The sequence below is a fragment of the Octodon degus genome, unplaced genomic scaffold (genome assembly GCF_000260255.1).
Source record: "Octodon degus isolate 3935 unplaced genomic scaffold, OctDeg1.0 scaffold00241, whole genome shotgun sequence".
Lineage (NCBI taxonomy): Eukaryota > Metazoa > Chordata > Mammalia > Rodentia > Octodontidae > Octodon > Octodon degus.
Window position 1 is genome coordinate 292,065 of NW_004524817.1, and position 7,497 is coordinate 299,561.

Consider the following 7,497-nt stretch of genomic DNA (forward strand, 5'->3'; position numbering starts at 1 on the left):
TGATTTCCAGTTTCCTCAGTGCTAGTGTCTTCTGCAGTTGTACTGGGTGGACTCGAAGCCTGAGACTGCATTTTGTTCCTTCTCTTTGTCATTTTGTATACCACTGTCTTCTGACCTTTGGTGTAGAGCTTAGAGTCATTACCTTAGCACCAGGTCCAGATCTACGAAGTTTGGATTCCTCCAGGTGGGTGTTCCTTGGATCTGGCTGCTGTGCTCCACTTCTTTCTGCTGCAGCCATTAGACTTGAACCCTTTGTGTCTCTCTGGCAAGATGTTCTGCTCCTCAATCAGCTGGGTGGGTCTTGCCTCTAGCCTCTTTGCAGGGAGTTCTGCTGAAGGGTTCCGTACTGGGTCTGCGCTCTGTGTCTATTCAGGATCCAGAGGACCCTAGGTCATCTCACTCATTCGCCGGGCCTGCGCTCTGGGTCTGTTCAGGATCCCTCCAGGCCCAGGGTAGTCTCACTCACTTGCCGGGCCTGCACTCTGGGTCTATTCAGGATGCCGCGGCCCTCGGTCGTCTAACTCACTCACCGGGCCTGCGCTCTAGATATTAATTTTCTACAACAAAGAGATAGCAAAGATTCTTTCCCATTCAGTGGTTTGTCATTTTGTTCTGTTAATGGTTTCCTTTGCACTGTAGAAGATTATAATTTGATACTTCAAAATTAGATGCATCTAATCATCAAAATTAGATGCACCATTTGGTAATTCTTGCTCTTATTTCTTGTGGATTAGGAGTTCCATTCCAGAAGTATTTGTTTGTGGCTTTAGATTCAAGTGTTTTCCCTGTGTTGTCCTCCAGTAGTTTCAAAGTTTCTGTTTTTATATCTAGGTTTTTGTTCTACTTTGATTTGATTTTAGAACAGGATGAGAGATAAAGATATAATTTCAGTTTTCTGTACATAGATATTCAGGTTTCCATGCACCATTTGTTAAAGAATCTGTCTTTTCTTCAACATATCTTTGAACCTTTTTTCAAAAATCAGAAGGCTGAAGGCTCATAGGGATAGTTTTGTGTCTTCCGTTTAATCCCACTATTCTACATTCTGTTTTGGGCCAGCGTCATGTTGCTTTTGTTACTATGGATTTGTGGTAGATCTTGAAAGTCTAGTATTATGTCTCCAACCTCACATTTTGCCCCAGAGTTCTTTGACTTTTGGTGTTTTTTGATTTTGTATGAAATTCAGAAACTTTTTTTAGTTCTATGAAGAATGTGATTGAAAAAGATCGCACTGAATGTGTAGATCGTATTTTATTTTTACATTTGCTGAGTTAATATTATTTCCTTTTTTATTACTTAAAGAATAATAATAGTAAAAAAATTAGCAACTGTTCAAAGGGAAGGAACAAATGGAATGAGAGAAAGGAGAAAAGAAAGAAGAGAAAATATATATTTATATACCCAGGATAGCTTGGATAAATATACTGCTAATTTCTAATGGTATACTGAAATGAACAGTTAATGCTGAATTTTTTCTTCTTTTAAATTTTAAAAGCAATTTTGCCTGCTTATATCTGTTACTCTGAACAACTAATCTGAAGACAACACTATGCATTATAAAAAATAGATCATTTTTTATATTATGGCCATGTTTACAATAATTGTTCTGTTCCATGAACAAGAGACGTTTTTCCACATTCTGATGTGTTCTGAAGTTTCTTTCGTCAATATCTTTAATTTTCATGTTAAAAGTCTCTCAGCTCCTGGTTAGGTTAACTTTAGGTATTTACAATTTTGGAGAGTCTTGTGATGGAAATTGATTTCTTTCTCAGTGGGTTCATATTGGTGTATATAAATGGTATTGATTCTTTGTGGTTGATTTTGTTTCCTGACACTGCTAAATTATCAGTGCTAAAGTCTTCTGGTGGAGACTTCTGGTCTTACATGTTTAGTAGCATGCCATCTGCAGATAGGGATACTCTGACTTTCTCTTTCCCATTGTATATTTTTATTTCTTTTTCTTGCTTCATGACTGTGGCTAAAGTTTCAAGTACTATAAAAATAGAAGTGGTAAGAGTGCATAACTTTGTCTCATTACTGACTTTATAGAGAGTTCTTTCATTTCCTCCCATTCACCGGGATGGCTATTCAGTTTGCCAGATTTTTTTTTTTTTTTCGGTTTGCAAAAATTTTTATGTATACGTTCATCAAGGATATTTGCTTTAAAATTTTCTTTGCTTTTTTGTTCGAATTTTCATTTAGTGTCAGTACAGAGTAATTCTGGTTTCAGATAATAGGGTTGGGAAATTTCTCTACATTTTTACTATATTGAAATATTTGAGGAGCATCGAGTTAGTTCATCTCTAAAGTCTACTAAAATTTATGAGTATGTTCATTAGATCTTGAGCTTTTCTTAGTTGGTAGAATGTTAATGAATGAATCAATCTTGTGCTTGTTATTGATTTGTTTGTGTGTTCATATATTCTTGGTTCATGTTAGGCTGACTATACACATCTGGAAATTTGTCACTTTCTCCCAGATTCTTCAGGTTGCATTTCTGGTCATCCTACGGATTTCAGTGTTGTCTGTGTAACAGACTTTTTCATCTCTTTGAGGCTGCACTTCCTTTTGGTAAGTTTGGCTAAGTATTTATCACTTTTCTTTATCTTTTCAAAGAACTGTCTAGTTTATAAATTTGTATTTTTGTTTCAATTTCATTGATTTTTGTTCTAATCTTTTATTATTTCTTCTAGTGATCTGTTCTTGTTTTTCTAGAGCCTTGTGATACATCAATGCTATTTATTTGACCTTGCTCTGTTTTATAGCTATAAACTTTCTTCTTAGATCCACTGTCCTCATGTCCTGCTAAATGTGATGTGTACTGTTTCCATTATTATTTAATTGTAGAATTTAAAATTTTTCCCCTGATTATTTTCAGTGGAGAGTTGATCATATCACACAGTTGCTATTTGTTTACTTAGTTTTTGTGGTTTCTCTTGCTATTGATTTTTTGCTTTCATGTGATTGTGATGTTATAGGATACACGAGATTATTTCAAATATTTTGCTTTTACTATGACTCAGTTTATGGCTTGAAATATGGTAAATTTTGAAAAAAATTTCAATGGGGTTCCGTGAAGAATATATATTCTGCTGATGTTGGATGAAATACACTATAGTCTATCAAGTGAAGCTGATCTATACTGTAGCTTAATTCTAAAGGATTGTTGATTTTTTCTAGTTAACTTGTATACTTGGGAGAGTATGGCACTGAAATAATCCATTATAATTGTATTGTGGACTATTTTGTTATGCCAAGTACTGTTTGTTTTGTGAAAGCAAGCATTCTTATATTTAGAACATACCTATTTACAGTTGTTATCTCTTCTTAATGAATTGTTTACTTTTCCAATATGTGTAGGCCTTTTTGCATCTTCTTACTAGTGTTGGTTGGAAATCTGTTTTATCAGATTAAATTTAGCTACTCCTGCTTGCTTTTGGGTTCTGATTACTTGGAGTACCTTTTTGATCCTTTTCCTTTCAGCTTATATAGTTTTGGAGCTTATATCTCCAAACCTATCTTTGGAGATAGGTTTGTTTCTTGCTAAGAGCATATCTTATTTTTTGATACAGTTGGATATCGCTGTCTTTTAAGACATACATTTGCACTGTTATTATTGAGAAATGTGTGCTAATTATTGTCATTTTGTTGTTTTCTGGTGTTTATTAATTTATGTTGTTTATTCACTTATCTTGTCCCAGTGAGATTTATGCTTTCCACTGGTCTAAATGTCATTTTATTAGTCTGTGTTTAGAGTATGTCCTTTAAGTATTTTTCTGCAACACTGGGTTAGTGGTTATTGACTTCTTTAGTTTATACTTATGCTATGGTTTATTTCAGGGTGTTCCCCTGAAGCCTCATGTTATCATGGGGATGTGTGGGCTTTTTTGAAGTGGCTGAATCTAGTTTTTTTTTGTGTGTGTGTAACTAGGGATTGAACTCAGGCTCAGGTGCTTGCTAGGCAAGCACTTATTCTACTGAGCCGTCTCCCAGGCCCCCGACTCTAGTTTTTGATTGGTTTGTTGTCTAGTGCTAGGACAGGGGTTTTGAGTGTTATACTCTAGCAGAACTATATAGCATAGGGAGCCTGCATAGAATATAAGGCAGGAAAAAAGGTTTATTGTTCTTTTGTTGCTCTTGTTGCTTTTGCTTCTTCTGTGAGGCTGAACTGCTGCCCCTCTGCCACGTGCTGCTCTGCCTTGGAGTCAGCTGACTATGGGCTGAAACTGGGAGCTCAGTAAGCCTGTCTTTTCTTAATTTGTGTATCAGGTATTTTGTCTCAGCAGAAAGAAATGTTACTAAGACAACTTATGATAGAAGGGTTGTATTTGGATTTGGCAATTTTCCATCAGGGCTTAAAAAACTTCATCCCAAGACTGCAGGATATTTAAGGTTTCTGTTGAGAAATCTGCTGTTATTCTGACAGTTTAGCCTTTTTTGTCTTCTTCTTTTTAAAGATAATGCAAAAAAAGTAAAAAAAAATTAGACACAATACAGAATTTCACTAAAGAAAATGATAGGAATTCAACAATGCTTGTTATACTGCATGCCGTTGTCTTCCAATTAGTTGTTCACATGATCATATATAAGCCTGTGAGGTTGGTCAGAAAGTGTAAAAATTAGAAATGAAAGAGAAAAAAATAAGCAATAACAGATCCTTTCAACAGACCTCCAGAAATCAGCAGTACAATTATTGAATGGATCATGTATATACATCTATCTTTCTTTTTCCCTTTCTTCTTTTTTCTTTAAAAGAGAATACAAAACATAGTTAAAAATAGAGATGATACAGAATTTCACCAAATAAAATGACATATATATTTAAATATTAAATATTTATAAATAAATTATTTTCTTTCTTTCTTTCTTTCTTTCTTTCTTTTTCTTTCTTTCTTTCTTCCCCTCTTCCCAATTGTTCCTTCCTTTTGAACTGAGTCTTTCCCTTTCACAGTATTAATTGCACCTTTCGTATCTTATCTGCTCTTTCAGGTTCTTACACCAGTAAGACGATACTATGTTTGTAGATGTGGATCTCCTTTATTTCACTTATGAGTATAGTCTCTAGTTGCATCCACTTACCTATAAAAGTCTTGAGTTTATTTTGTTATAACTGAGTATTAACTCCATTGTATAAAAATGCCACATCTTTTTTGTCCATTCCTCAGTTGATGGGCATTTGGGTTGTTTCCAAGATTTAGCTATGACAAGTTGCACTGCTTTAAACACAGGTGCCCATATATCACTGTGGTGTGATGATTTCAGTTGTTTTGGAAAAACACTCCAAAGGGGACTGGCTGGGTTGAATGGGACCTCCAGTTCTAGCTCTTTTGAGGAATCTGCACACTAATCTGCATAGTGGTTGTACCAGTCTGCAATCCCACCCCTTTTCCCCCCACGGACCCATCAGCATTTGTTATTAATTTACTTCTTGATGATTACCATGCTTTCTGGAATGAGATGGAAACGCTGTGTTGTTTTCATTTGCATTTCTTGAATGAACAGTGATGTTGAACATTTTTCATATATTTATTTGCCATTTGTATTTCTTCCTCTGATAAGTGTATATTCATCTCAGATGCCCATTTTTAAATTGGGTCTTTGAGTTTTGCAGGGCTGATTATTAACAAACTCTTTGTATGCTGTAGATAGAAGTTCTTTGTCTGAACTACTCTTATAAATAGTTGAACTGTAGTCCTCTTTTTGTCCTCCAGTTAAATCCAAAAACTGGCTCGTTAAAGCACACCTTTAGCAGGGACTACTCCAGTGGAATCTGAGCCAGGTAAAAGTAAACACTTTAAATTTAAATAGCCATAGTAGGTCTGTCAATGTTTATCTTTTTCCTTTTTATCCAGACAACAATATACTAACATGGATAAACTCATGATGACTAAAGTGTATTGCCCCTTTTCTTGGCTTCAGAGCTGCCCAGGAGGCTATCACTATCACTTCTGGATGTGTTGGTGTTGGTCATAAGGCATGAATTGAGGATCTACTCCTGGTCCCTTACTATTTCTTCTGTAGCACTGTCTATCCACTGTACTTCCAGGCCACCATCTTGAACTTAGCAGCTTAGTCTCTCGTGTCCTTTTGCTGTGATGTTTCTTGCTTGTCATCAGTCAACCATGGACTGAATTCCCTGAACCTCTGAACCAAACCTGCTGTTGACCCAGTTTATGCCTTATGTAGACTCTTCAGCTTTTATCCTAACTATGAAATAAACTAACAAAGAAAACTCATGTCGTTGCCCTATAGTAACCAGTTTACTTTTTTTACTCATCATTTAAACAGACATATTGTTTTTAGTGAGGATTGACATCTTGGCAATGGTGAGCCCTGATTACCAAATTAAAAATAAAACTAGACTTTGAATAAATAGAAGAAATTCAGGAATTGAGGAATGTCCTTTTTGCTTCAATGTGCTACTCTTTATAAAACATTAAGGAAAGAGCAGAAGAGTTTGTAGAGACATTGCTCAAGAAAATTCGAATGTCTAGGTGGAGTACTGTAGAATTATAAAAATGTGAATAAAACGGTAACTGTGAAACTAGAAAAATTCTATTTCTCATTAGGCTAAAATGATTTGGTACATAGTGAATTGGTCAAGCTCGAGACACAAGAAGCAATTTTGCTCTGAAATTCTATGATTCTGCAGCCACAGATGCCTTTGCCAGCCGACTTTTGGAAAACTGTGGAGTGAAAGCATGTTTCTATGAAATAAGATGGAAAATATGATCAATTAACATCAGCAATATGTCTAAATGATGTCCTAGAAGCCAGCAGTAGCAGGGATGCTGCCTCTGTTTTCAATTTTAAAGTGAATTCTCTTTTGAAAATGGAATGTCAGCTTTCTTTTTTCCAGATGAAAGTGTGATATGTGGATTGATTAAAATCACTTAAGCTAAAAAGTTATCCAAAGATAACAAAAATAGCATTAACTGTTATGTTTGATTTTGAAATTACAGAAGGCCCCTTTTCTTTGCATTTGTGTATGCTTCTGATGGGTCTGAAAATAATTTTGGATCTTTCAATTACATAATTACTGGCTCCTTGCTTCCAAACAAAATTTTTGTGAAAAGCTCTGGCTACATCATTTTTTCTTGTGAGATTATGCATAATTCTATGCTGGAAGGTTCAACATGGAAGGTGTGATCAAAATACGTTTAAAGTTTAAATTTAAAAACGTTACAGTGAGAGCACAGGCCGGGCGAGTGAGTGAGAAGACCTGGGACCTTCCGGAACATGAATAGACCCAGAGCGCAGGTCCAGCGAGTGAGTGAGATGACCTGGGGCTGTGGGATCCTGAATAGACCCAGAGCGCAGGCCCGGCGAATGAGTGAGACGACCTGGGGTCCTCTGGATCCTGAATAGACCCATAGCGCAGGCCCAGCACGGGAACACTTTAGCAGAACTCCCTGCAGAGAGGCTAGGGGCAAGACCCACCCAGCTGATTCAGGAGCAGAACATCTTCCCAGAGAGACACAAAGGCTTCAACTCTAA